The sequence below is a fragment of the Chiloscyllium plagiosum genome, unplaced genomic scaffold (genome assembly GCF_037043375.1).
Source record: "Chiloscyllium plagiosum isolate Xiang-an unplaced genomic scaffold, Cpla_swu_hap1 HiC_scaffold_20, whole genome shotgun sequence".
NCBI classification, from domain to species: Eukaryota; Metazoa; Chordata; class Chondrichthyes; order Orectolobiformes; family Hemiscylliidae; genus Chiloscyllium; species Chiloscyllium plagiosum.
This window is the reverse complement of record NW_028270158.1, coordinates 71,661,584-71,675,943: the sequence shown is the minus strand read 5'-3', so window position 1 is coordinate 71,675,943 and position 14,360 is coordinate 71,661,584.

Below are 14,360 nucleotides of genomic sequence, written 5' to 3'. Positions count from 1 at the left end.
AGAAAGCAGCTCACTGTATCACATTGCCACGGCAATCGGATGTTACCTTCAGGTTATTGAAACACATTTAATACAGCTCTCCACTGAAAGATATTCCCAATAACATTTACAATTGAGGTCATGGATATCCCCCCGTTCATGCTACACACTTACAGCAATGCTGCATTTACAGATACCCGAGAAAAGCAACAACATTGGGTCAGAAGTTCATATCTGAGCAGTTACACACACTCTGTACAATTCTACAATGACACATTCTCCCAGCACCATGAGGCACCAGTAATAACAGGTTATTCCCCATTCAGTACAATTCCACGACCAGTAATAGCTTCATTCAGAGTGATTCCTGGAGATCTGGATAAACAGTACACAGCATTCGAATCAATCACTGGATAATGTCGAGTGTGTATGAACGACAGATACAGATTTTCCTTTCTCAGTTGAGGACTTACACCATAGAGTTAGTTTAGAAATGTTAACTACGTGCATTTTTATCACACATTTGGAACTCATACTAACTTGATTAGCTGCCCTCAAAAAATTATTTTCCCCAACATCCACTGACTAAGGAAAGCACACAAGATCATCAAGATCATCTGCCCTTCACTTATCACTCCACAATCACCTGCTCAACTCCCCGTTGACCACCTGTTGGATCTGGGCTCCCATTTGGAAAGAGCTGCCCGAGCAAGACCCACCAACACAATCCCTTCACATCAAGGAATGGGAAAGATCAGGTATCACTAACAGGTGGGTTGTTACAAAACCCAACTGACCAATAGCAGGCTCTGAACTCCCAGAAAGAGAGAGTGGTCTTGCTAAACACTTTATAGACCAGCCAGGGCTAGTTCTCAGCCGAACTCCATCAGTGTGGCCTCAGTGTAAACCCATTCTACACAGTATAGAGAAACAAGCAATCCTGGACACTACTGAGGAGTCATCGATTTGACAAACTATTTGCTTTAAACTCAGTGAGAACACTATTCACTGGCATCGGGATTTGCCTTACTAAATGGAAATAAAATAATTATCACTCATAGAGCGGAAAGGAATCTGATATAATGCAGGGATTTATACAAGATAAATTGTAGCAAGGCTTACCAGGAACACCAACAGTAGCAAGGATGGTGTAATATACTTTAGCGACCATTACCCTTGTCAGATTCATTGTGTTGTTTGCGAAACAACCTCTCCCTTCCTGCTGTTGTCAACGTGCTGAAATTGGAGAATTCTTTCGGAGTTGGAGCTGACCCAGGTCCAGAGACTTTATTTTATATTGTGTAGTATCTCCACTGGGAATCTGTGATGATGTCTTTTTTAAATATAATTTTGAACAAACAGATTAGGACAACAGGCTTATTTTAATGATATGATATCATTGAAATTTAAATCTGCATTTGATTCCCCCAAAGACTGGATCAATCTGATCATATTTGGTGACAAATGTTACTTGCAACTTGTCTTCAAACAGCAATACTTGAAATATTATCTCACTCACTACCAGTCCCATCAATAACCAAATATCTTCTGATATTCTTTTCGGTGAAGCCCTTCATTTTGCTGATGTTGTTCAGTCATTCAATCCATCATATTGTTGAGCTCCTTTAGAGCTGTACTACTCCACACTGTCATCCCAATGCTTTCCTTCTTAATTCAGTTTTACAGCACATTTGGGAAATTCTATCTGGGAATGATCACTGTTATACAGAACCTGAAACTGATACTGACCACAACAACAGCTGGAACTTATACTGGGAAATGTTTCCTCTAAAAATGGAACAAACTAGAAAGTGATTCTGAACCTTCAGAATTACAGAATGATAGAATCCCATTGAACAGAAGGTGCCCTTTGGCCCATCATGCTAAAACTACACTAAATCTACATCAGTCCCACTTCCCAGCACTGGGCCCTGGCCTTGAATGTTATGACATTTCAAGTACTTGCGCAAGATCTTTTTTAAGGTTATGAGGTTTCCCGCCTGAACTACCCTCCCAGTCAGTGCATTGCAGGCCCCGACCATCCTCGTAGTGAGAAGAGTTTTCTTCATGTCCTTCCCTAAACATCCTGCCTTTCAACTCAAAAGCATGCCACCATGTTATTGGCCCCTCGGCTAAGGGGAAACGACTGTTTTCTGTTCACCCTGTCCACGTCCCTCATAGCCTTATATACGCTGATATATGTTCTAAATACTGCAACCCCAGTTTATCCAGCCTCCCTCTTCACAGCTAAATTGCTGCAGCCCAAACAACATTCTACTGAATCACCTTTGCACTCCCTGCAATGCAACCTCATCCACCCTATGGTACAGTGACCAGAACCACACAGAATACTCCACTGCGGCCGAACCAAAATCCTGTACAGCTCCAACAGGACATCTCGCTCTTATAATTTATGCCTCCGCTATGTGCCTTCTTAACGCTCCTATTAACCTATCTTGCTACTTTCAGGGATTTTTTTGACAAGCACCTCAAGATAGTTTAGGTCCTTTGAAGTTCCCAGTGTGTTACCATTCATTGCGTACTGCCTTGTCTTGTAACTTCTGCCAAAGTCATGAGTTCACATTAAAGAGGCTAATGAGGACTGGTTGTCGGTTCACTCATACCTTTAGGGAGGGAAACTGCTGTTCTTCTCTGGTAAGTACTACATGTGACTCCCGATCCACAGCATTGTGGTTGACACCTGCCCTCTAAGCAATTAGGGATGGGCAATGAATGCTCGTGTTAGCAAGCGACGCCCTCATCCTCTGAATGAATAAAAACAAAGCCCCTTCTTGAAACTATAACAGAGGAATTGGAGAAGGCAATTTAACTCATTTTGAGATGCCAAAGGGGAACAGCAGAAGTCCATTCAACCCCTCTCATTTGAGGACAAAAATAGCTGATGGGTCTTATGTCAATCCACAGTGTTCTACTTGACAAAAGCCAAGTCCCGCAGGAAAGGGAAAGGCGTGAGGAGTGGGAATTTGTGTGAGGATCAACGACAATATGTTTAGGAATGAGGATTAGTTGGTGAGGTGGAGAGAAGTGATCCTGGCGGGCAATGCAACAGGGAGGCAACGAATTGTCTCAATGGACAGAGTGAAAGTAAGGCTTAATGTTGATGTTTTGGAATTTGAAGGGATTAGACGATTTGTTAGTAGCTCATCTGAAGGCAATGCTCCTCCCCCCAACACTGACGAAAGCTGGACATCGTCTCTCCTGGAGTCATAGTGTTATAGAGATGTACAGCACGGAAACAGACCCTACCATCAAACTCGTCCATGGCGAACAGATATCCCAGCTGAATTTAGTTCCACCTTACAGCATCCAGCACATATCCCTCCAAACCCTTCCTATACATACACCCATCCAGATGCCTTTAAAATGATGCAATTATACTAGCCTCCACCACTTCCTCTGGCAAGTCATTCTGTACACATACCACACTTTGCATGAAAAAGTTTACCCTTAGGTCTCTTTTATATCTGTTCCATCTCTCCCGCAACCTATGCTCTCTAGTTCTGGACTTCCCCAACCCAGGGAAGAGACCTTGCCTGTTTATTCTGTCCATGCCATTCATGATTTTATAAACCCTGATTAGGCCACTCCTCAGACTCCAGAGAAAACAGCTCTAGCCTTTTCCACATCTCCCTATAGCTCAAATCATCCAACCATTGCAATATTTCTGTAAATCCTTTCTGAACCCTTCCAAGTTTTACAACATCCTTCTGATAGGAAGGAGACCAGAATTGCATGCAATATTCCAAAAGTGGCCGAACAAATGTCCTTTACGGCCGCAACATGACCTCCCAACTCCTGCACTCAATACTCTGACAAATAAAGGAAAACATACCAATAGCTTTCTTCACTATCCTATCCACTTGCGAATCCACAATCAAGGAGTTATGAACCTGCACTCCGAGTTCTCTTTCTTCTGCAACATTCGCGAGGATGTTAATATTAATTGCATAAGTCCGGCTAAAATTTCCTTTCTCAAACTGCAACATCTCGCATTTATCTAAATTAAACACCATCTACCACTTCTAAGCCCATTGGCTAATCTGATCAAGATCCCGTTGTAATCTGAAGTAACCCTCTTCGCTGTCCACGGCATCTCCAATTTTGGTGTCATCTACAAACTTGCTAACTATATCTCTTGTGCCCAAATCGAAATCATTTATATAAATGACGAAAAAGAGTTGACCCAGCACCAATCCTTGTGGCAGTCCACTGATCACAGACCTCCAGTCTGAAAAAAAAACCTTCAACATCACCCTCTATCTTCTACCATTGAACCAGTTCTTAATCGAAATGGCTAGTTTTCCCTGTATTCCATGAGATCTAACTTAGCTTACCAGTTTCCCATGTGGAACCTTGTCAGATGCCTTACTAAAGTCCATAGAGATCACTTCCACGATTCTGGACTCATCAGTCCTCTTTGTTATTTCTTCAAAAACCTCAATCACGTCTGTGAGACATGATTTTACCCACACAAAGCCATGTCGACTATTACTAATCAGTCCTTGCCTTTGCAAATGCATATATATTCATTCGCTCAGGATTCCATCCAACAATTTGCCCACCATCGACGTCAGGCTCACCGTTCTAAAGCACACGGGTTAGTCCTTCCCAGCCTTTTGAAACGGTGGAACCACGTCAGCCAACTTCCAGTCTTCCAGCACATCGATGACACAAACTTTTCAGCAATGGGACCAGCAATCGCTTCCCTAGCTTTGCACAGAGGTCTCGGGTACACCTTTTCAAGTCCTGAAGATTTATTGACTTTTATGCGTGCCAACCATTAATCTTTACTCTGTATTCAACTTTCTCCCTCATACTTTCTAATTCGCCCTCTCACAATTGCTCCTTGTTTAATCCTCCCCACTCTGGACTTAAACATTTCTGTTCCCTTGCATTTAACCCTGTCCCTGCTATGCTGTGTTCAACGTTCCCCTGTTTAGTCTCTATTTATTTCTTTTTCTGTTACTCAGTGTTAACGCCCCTTCCTTTACTCCTTAGGTAACTTCCCTGTGTTCAACTATCTCCCTCCTATTCTGTATTATATCCTCTCAAGTTCCGCAAAGGTGGTAGTCCATCATCCAGTCACTCTGCATTCACAGTTGTATAGTACATGCTGCTGACCCAACCAGGGTAACAACCCCAATCAGGGGACTCATATTCAATGAGATCCATCCGGCAGACTTCATTATAATCCCTGCAGCTTGCCCTGAATTAACCCTCTTCCAATTCCCTTTAATTTTGACTCTCCCGCTTATTCCATGTATACTTCTGCCCCTATGAATTTCTATTAAATGCTCTTCTTTTTCTGTCTTTAACCCTCCCTCTTTTCCTGCATTTAACTCTCTCTCTATCATTCTCAACCCTCTTCAGTTATCTATTAATTATCTTCCCAGTATTCTCTCCCTATTGCAATATTTAACCATCTCTCTATCTGTATTTATCCCTCTCTGTTTTCCCATTGCTCTTTAATTATTGCCCTCCACACCGACCTCCATTCCAGAATATGTGTTTAATCTCTACGATTACCAGAAACGATTTTCACTAATGATAATTCCCCACAACCGCTAAAACTCGACTGCCCCTCCTCTGTGCTGCCGCCTCTCTGCCCAATGCTGGGACAGCAGATCCATCCCAAAGTGCTGCAGGAGAGAAGCAGCAGGCCCACACCATCAGATACAATATTACTGATGGGAAGAAGAAAGGCACAACTTTAACATGAACTAATACAGTGTTGATGTATCAATAGGACCAGCTGCAATACACATCAGGATTTACATAATAAACAGGAACAGTTCTAACATGCAACAATATTTCGATATTCACTCAAACATCTTCAATACAAACAATATTTATATTCTAATGCACAATAATATTCCATGCAAGCACAATCAGCTCTAATACACAACAATATTTATCTAGACAAAAAGCTCCTACATATCAAATGAATTAATGTGTGTATGAAGGACTTGCAGGATTTACGTGAAAGTACTGTTGCTAAATTTGAAGATGACACAAACAAATAGGTGGGAACGCAAGTTGTGACATTGCATGTGCTTTCTTAGGTACAGGGATAGTGGTGGTCTTCTTGAAGGAGATGGGGCCTTCAGCTTGTTGAGCGGAGAGTTGGAAGATTTGGTGAATTCCTCCACCAGTTGCACAGGATCCAGGCACATGGCCAGGGACTCCATCCCGGCCTGTCGATTTCCTTGTGGTGCCTCTCAGTAAAACTGTTTTGACATGTGCAGCGGTGACCGGAGGAACAGGTGTATCTGGGGCTTTTGGAGCAGGTGTCACAATGCCACTGGCATTCTCCTCAAACAGAGCAGGGAAAGGATTGAGCGCCTCAGGGAGGGATGTGTCTTTGCTATCTTTCTCTGCTGTATTTTGCATCCAGTACTGTTCTTTAGTCCTTGCCATAGTCGGCGGGATCTGCAAAGTAGTATGGGCCTCTCACGTCTGGTAGTCCCTCTTATCATCCCTGATGGCGCTGTGAAGATCAGATTTGCATTCTCTATTTAAGTCTGGCTCTTCCCACTTGAATCTTGTCTGTCTGGTCTTCAATCGGGAGCGTATTCCCTGGTTCACACAAAGTCACACTTGGGGAACACTCAGATTGACTTTTTCAATATGCTGTCTTCCACACATTTGTGAATAATGTCCGTGATGGTGGTGAGACATCCAGGTTTTCTTTTTAATACTTGAACACGGTCCAGTCCACCAATTCCAAGCAGTCCTGTCATTCACAGCCTCAGATCAGCATTGTACTTCCTTTTGTGAAGCATTCTCCCATTTCAGCTTCTACTTATAACTTCTCCACACGTAGGAAGAGTACAACCTGAGGGCACAGCCTTAGAGCGAAGGGACCAGCTTTACAATTGAGATGAAGATTAATTTCTTCAGCCAAAGGATGGCTAACCTAAGGAGATTATTACTGTAGAGGGCTGGAGAGGCCAGGACATTGAGTGCGTGATGATGCTGTTCCTTTACTCAGGTTTTGATGTCCTTGGGATATTTTCTTAGAATGTGTGTAAATGCAGCGTGTGAGAAACAAACCCACTTAATCAATAATTTTCAGTCCGTGTCAAAGAGTTCCAAAGCAGTACATTTATTCAAACACCTTTAAATACGGGGGGCTCTACGAGGAGAGTCACACCCAACAGTAAAATACAGCGTTTTTAAATACTTTTCTGACGAGTCTCTCGACACCCCTACACTAAGCAATAAACCTATCATAAGTGTCTATTTCATTCTATCCCCTTATTTGGTTATTCCCTGCACCCAAGCCTAAGCCGATCATACTTACTAATTACCTCACTTGTTTTCCTTTTAAATATGTCTTATTTGGCTGTCCTTGTTCGTTACAGCCTTCCTGTTATTGTATCCAGTTCCTCTTTTTTATCCTTCTGACTTCTGAGATCATCCTTTACTATTTTGATAGTCCAAAAAGCAGACCTATAAACCTTCAGCGAAATGCCCCTGCTCCTTCTTTTGTGGTCAGTTACAAAACTGAAAGTTATTTCTTAGTTTAAAACTATTTCTTTAAAAGACCGTTATTCGTTAAAATGAACATACACCTGAGAAGCTGAAAATTTTCTCTCTCAATCCCTTCTTTTCTTTTTGTCACTGTATGTTGATCTCATTGATTCTGGGACAATGAGGCCTCCAGGTTAGTGAGCCTCAGACCTGAAAGCTCATCTACTTTGGAAACGCCTTCGGGCGTATTCTCAACATCATAAGTTGTTAACAAGTAAAGGCCCTCCCCCTGAATACCCTTCAGGGGCATCTGTTTGGTCAAGGCGGTCTCCATCATTCTCTGAGCGAGACCCCGAATACAAGGAATCATGCAACAGCCAAGTGCTGCCAGAATCCCAATGACCAATGTCAAGGAGGTTAGAATAGAAACCACAACTCCTTTCCATTTGCCGAACCAAGACTCCAACCACCCCGTTATTGTAATGTCCACCCCAGAATTTTCAGCCAATTCACATTAGAGTGTCGTCAATCCTTGTAAGGCTCGAGTAATCGAGCTGTCAGGACCCGTGTTATTCGGAATAAAGTTACAACAACTTCCCCCTAACATAACACAAACTCTCCCTTTTTCTGTCAACATCATATCTAAGGCCATTCTATTTTCCCAGGCCATCCTGCCTGTGGCATCGAACTGTTCAGTTATTCCTTTAACACCGTTTCTGGTGTAATTTATAAATCTTTGTTGGTTGTAAAAGATGTAATTAATCCAACTGACATTTTTATTAATCGTAACCCATCAGTCGAGAGACTCAAATCCAGCTGCTATCTGGTTACGGGCCTTAAATTCGTCCAGAACCCTTCTGGGAAGCCCTATCAAATCCAAATAAATATCATCATCAAAGGAGGTAGCAAAGACTGACCGTACCCTCCTTCTTTTCTTCATTTCAGGAATCTCACCTCGTTCAAATGCTAGGGTGAATGGAATAGCCAATTGTACAATTACACAAGTGTCTCGCCAGTCAGAGGGCATAGTAGGTCTTAGAATCTTTCCGCCATAGTACCACCACAAATCCGCTCGGGGTAACTTTAAAGCTGAATAGTTCCCTCCCCATTCTGTCTCGGAAACCGATTCAATTTCCAAGCATGACTTTCAGTCTCCTAGAAATCGGGACCAGTCCGACCCCTGCCTTCGTACACAGGAGGTGTGATCCCCGACCATGTCCGAAAATGAAGGGGGAGTTTTTAATTCCTCCTTCTTCAGGGGAGGCAACAACGACAGCAATGACCGACAGCCTGGGTTGTCCCACGCCGTCTCATCCTGATTCAGGGCTATCATGCATATTATACCAGCCCTGTCTTGCTTCCTCCCGAGCAGAAAGGTGACCACGCGAGGCACCGGTCACCTGAGGCACATGCATAGCAATTGCTTTTATTCAGATTTTTCACAGTATTTTTCACCCATTCAGCCCAAGTATTTGTATCCCCGTATCCAGTTTCTATATCAGTGGTCTGTTTTAAGTCCTTAATCACTACCATGTTTACTACTTTAAGTTGATTGGGAGGGGTGAAAGGTTGTTCGTCATTATCCAGTAGTTCTGCCCGTTTTGCTGTCCTATGCTCATTCGAAAACAACAGCCCAAGAAATCATTCCTGTTTTTTTTTCATTTCTATCAAAAATAGGGGACCCGCTGTACCGTGACGAGACTATTATACCAAGTACCATCCCCGAGGCCATCCCCAAAGGACTTAAGATGTATCTCTGAGCTGCTGTACTGTCTCTGATTATCTCCATCCCCACAATTTACTAAGCTGCATGCATTAGGTCTGTTACTTGCGGATTATCAGACTCAGGGACCGTTAATAACACACAAGAAAATAATGTTTGACAAAATCCCAATATTAAGAGGGCGAGTATCATAACTCGAAGCATCCCCAACATTCTAAAAATCGTGCTGAATCACAAAAAAAACTTAATACACAATCCTACAGAAATAATCCCGCGCTCGCGTCACCTCTTTATAATCAGTTAGTCAAAGTCTCTTTAGCCTGAGTTTCAGCGGTTCTTGCGTTGATTCGGCTGTCCAGACTTCTTCCTCAACTGGAGATTCCACTGTCCCTTTGATCAGAGTGTAGTGAGTCCAGCCTTTCTCCGCCGTCCTTATTGCTGTTTCAGTGGACAAGAGAGCCTGGTACAGCCCTTCCCAGTCTGGTTGCAATTTAATCTCTGTCCGTGATTTTACTAAGACTCAAACTCCCGGTCTGAGCAGATGCACAGCGAATTCAAGGGGCGGAGTCTGTGCCAGTAAACCTAAGGAAAAAGCCCAGCATTTGCTTCTTTAAGAACAAATCTTTAGTTTCTGGGATTGGCAGTGGCCAGAGATAGGAGCTTCCTGAGGACCTGGGACAGTACGTATTAGGGAATAAACCACTGCTTCCTGTGGATTCAGGGCTGCCTCTTTGGTTACCTCATCAGCCAGTAATGTATCTTTCCATTCTTTAATTAACAATAAATAAATGCAGTCATGTTTTAAATTAACCATGAGTCAATATAACAGGTCACTGAGAACGTGTGAAGGGATCCTGCCAATTAATATTGATTTCAGGCTAGCACAATCGATCTATTATAAATATTAATTATTAATTATATATTATATAAGTATAGAAATCATTTTCTGTAATTCAGGGTGGAAACGCAACAAGTGACTAAAACATTTTTAAAACTGTAATTGCGCAGTTCTGTTTGTTTACCAGTCACTTGTGACTTCTCATACTGTTTCTGTAATTGTTTTGCTCGAGCACATTCATTTTTAAGAACCTCAACAGATTTCATAGCACCATTTGCAGTTAATTCAATCCCAATTTGGTGACAGTATCTTGTCATGAGCGCAAAACTGATTCTTCGTGCCTCTTATCTCAAAACTGCCGCCATAATCCAATTAACTCTTTTGTTCCCGCTCCCTTGGGCTTAAAATTTAAGGATGACCTTACTGCCCCCATATCGATTAGGAAAACTATATCCACTTTATAAAGTCCCTCCTGTAAATTTATCAAGGGTTCCTGGTGGGTCCCCGAGGGCAGTAACTCCTGACACCCCTATTTTTCATCAAGGTTCATAAATGGTATTGCCTTTGCTTCCTTTTCCAGATTTGCACACTCTCTCTTAAAGTGACCTGTCCTTCCACAGTAATATCATCCTACCTGTGGGGATTTCCACTTTGATCCTTGTTCCTGTCCACCAGATCCCTTAACATCTCCTCCCCGACCATTACGGTTTCTTTCTCCTTTTAGTTTTGTCTTTTCCTTTATTATCACCTCAATGGTGGCTATCATTATTTTTGTCTTTTTTCTGCTTTTCGTTCTCTCTCCTTACAAATACTCTCTGAGCCTTCCGCAGCAATTCATCTAATGATTTCTCTCTCCATCCCTATATTTTCTGTATTTTCTTCTGAATATCAGGCCAAGACTTAGTCACAAAGTATATTTTCAATCCTTTCCCTACTGTCCCCTCTAAATCCATCACAGAATATTTGCACATAGAGTCATTCAGTCTTTGTAAAAACTCCAAGGGACTCTCTTCCTTTTCTTGACATACATCAAATGCCTTCGTTAAATTCTGAGACTTCGGGCGGCTTCTCCAATTGCCCTTATTAATAAATTTTTCATAATTTTCATCTTTTCCCTATCTTCTTATTTGTGATTATCCCAATTGGGGTTTCTTAAGGGGAACTTATCCTCTTCCTGACCTGCCCCTTCAGTTCCCATGAGGTGTTTCCTCTCCCAGACACCAAATGCTGCTTTCCTTATCAGCCCTCTTTCTTCTCCACTAAATAAAATATTTAGTATGGACATCAATTCTGTCCAAGTATATACATGCAGACCCAGGAATTGATCAATCTTTTCTGACAAACATACCGGGTCTCCTATAAGTATTTTAATTTCTCTTTTAAAGGACCTTATTTTCCCACTAGTTAAAGGGGCATTAACAAATCCAATTTCTCTTTGCCGATCGGGACCTCTCTTAATAGAAGCATGTTTTGGACCAACATTTCTTCCGCCTCCCCTTCACTTTCTTCTAATCTTTCCATTTGGCTTCGGGTGCGTTTTGCAATCAGGACCTGACTTTTATCTATTTCCTGTTCTGTCTCAGATGTGGTGGGACCTTCATCCCCCTGCCCCTTCCCAATGCCTGCCCCTGACTCGTACCATAAACCGCCAGGGGCTGTTGGGTTCTTCCATATGACGGGGGTAAATTGTCTAATACCTCCCATGGAGATAGAGGTGGTGCACTAGGGATTTTCTTTTCAACTATTTTTACAGTGCATATCCGTATTTTAGATTCACCCTTCCAACAGGATGCATAACCAGACTCCTCCTGACTGAAGGGTCCTTTTCATTAACATATAAATTTGAATATTGACAAACCCAGTCTTCGTTCGACCCGTATTTTGGCCAGAAGACGGCAGGACGAAGAATAGGTTCCTTAATCCATACGAAACAACAATACTTTATCATCTTCTTCCTATCTTTCTGTCGTGTGCGTGTGTTCATTTCCCAACATCCAACCTAACGGATTTTCTGGAGGAATGTTGCCAGGGACGCCTCCCTTCTCAACGGAGGATTTTCCTTTACGACTTGTTGCACAAACCATTTTACCCTCGTTCACCAACCTCAATTGGCCTCAATCACCTCTCCCAATAGGGATCCAATCCCTGTAGAATCTGAGGATTCTTACCCCAGAAAATCCTTGCGTCCAACTCAAGGTCGGGCACTTTTTAGGTGTTAGCCTGACCCCTGTGAGGTGATTCTGGTGTCCTTGTAAATCGCGAAAAGGCAATCGAATTTGGGGTCCAACCCTATGAACCAGAAACCTCGAGGCCAACTCGAGGTAGGAGTTTGGTACTCCCGAACCCAGGTTACTTTCGTTAGTCCCTCATGACTACTAAAACCCAAGCCCCAGCCACCAAGGTAGTACTTAAAAGTCAGTTGTCTTAGCTTGGTCTGTGCACAGAGTTACCTGGCTATTAGACGTCTTCCGGTTGTGCTTTCCCCCTTGGGTCCCACCCAAGGTCCCCTTGAGTCCAACTCAAGGTACATACAATCATTACCAACTGGTTCGTAACGACTCTTAAAGGATTTAATTCAGACAATCACTCAAGTCACCCACCGCTGAAAAACGCGAGACCGTTCTAAAGTAACGGGGCGCCCCTTCTCAGTTATCGACGGTGGGAGCCTTTAAGGAGCTGAGTTCACCCCGGACGAGTCCGCAATTGTGAGAAACGAACCCAAATAATCAATAATTTTCAGTCCGAGTCAAAGAGTTCTGAAGCAGTACATTTATTCGAACATCTTTCAAGATGGGCGGCTCTACAAGGAGAGTCACACCCGACAGTAAAATACAGAGAGTTTTAATACTTTTCTGAGGGGTCTATCGACACCCCTACACTAAGCAATAAACCTATCATAAGTGTCTATTTCATTCTATCCCCTCATTTGGTTATTCCCTGCACCCAAGCTGAAGCCGATCATCCTTATTAATTACCTCACTTGATTTCCTTTTAAATCTGTCTTATTTGGCTGTCCTTGTTCGTTACAGCCTTCCTGTTACTGTATCCATTTCCTCTTTTTTAACCTTCTGACTTCTGCGATCATCGTTTACTATTTTGGTAGTCCAAAAAGCACACCTACAAACTATAAGCTTATTGCAAAATGCCCTTCCTGCTTCTTTTGTGGTCAGTTACAACACTCAAAGTTATTTCTTAGCTTAAAACTATTCCTTTGAAAGAACCTCTATATTCGTAAAAATCAACATACACCGAACAAGCTGAATTTTTTCTGTCTCACAGCGCTTCCGCAATGTCTAGCTTAGATGGGTTGGAGGGCCAATATCATGTTAGATAACAGATACTGCCGTAAGTAAAAGGCTTTCAAGTGTAAAAAACATTTTTCCAATGAAAGGTGAGTGCCAATTCTCCCAGCTCAGTCAGATTTAGATTCGTTTGGTGTCAGCAAGCTGTGAGTGTTTTTAGGCTGATGTTCAAAGTAACAGCTGCAATGAAGAAGTTGTTCCATGCTGAATCTCTCTCTGAAATCTCTCCTGTAAGACCATATGTTTGATTTTACCTTATGTGGCAAGCGGTGTTTATGAGGATTGTTGCAGGACTTCAGAGAACTCATTAAGTTGGGACGGTCTGTTGGGTTTTCCAATAGGTTAATTATTCTGTATTCTATTCTCTTTTCTTTGTGTTTTATTTGGTAATCTGTGACTAAATCATGTTTCCATTAAAATTGAGGAATGTTGAACAGCTCCATCACTCCTGGAACATCCACTGTACACCTGCTCAAAACAAGTCGAAATGTCAGGATCTGATCTTCCATTTTGAAATGTTTTGAGAGCGTCTGGCCTGATCTATAACAAATAAATTTGAACTAGAGATGTATAGGTTCCTGATTGGTAAATGAATTATGGGAAGATGGCAGAAGAATAGAATTGGAAAATAGATCGTTCATGAGGAAATGGCAGAGCTGACTCAATGGGCGAACTGGCCTAATTCAATGCCTACATTGTATGACCTTGTGATCCAAGATGTAACAAAATTTATGTGTGGACACAAACAGCTCCAACATGAAAAAAAAACTTTATTTGTTACATCCTTGGTTCAAACATGGATAAAATAAATCGAATACTTTCTTTCACTAAATATTTCTCTGTCTTCTTTCGTTCTTTGGGCTTAGGTAATTGAACTGAAGTAACAGTTCAGCTATCAGGGTGCAGGAAGTACAGATACTGATATTTCGATATTTCCCAGGTTGCCAGAAAAATGCCATTGAAATCAATCTGTGCATCATGACGTACTGAACGGTCACTTGTGCTTTATTCAGGAGAGGGATTC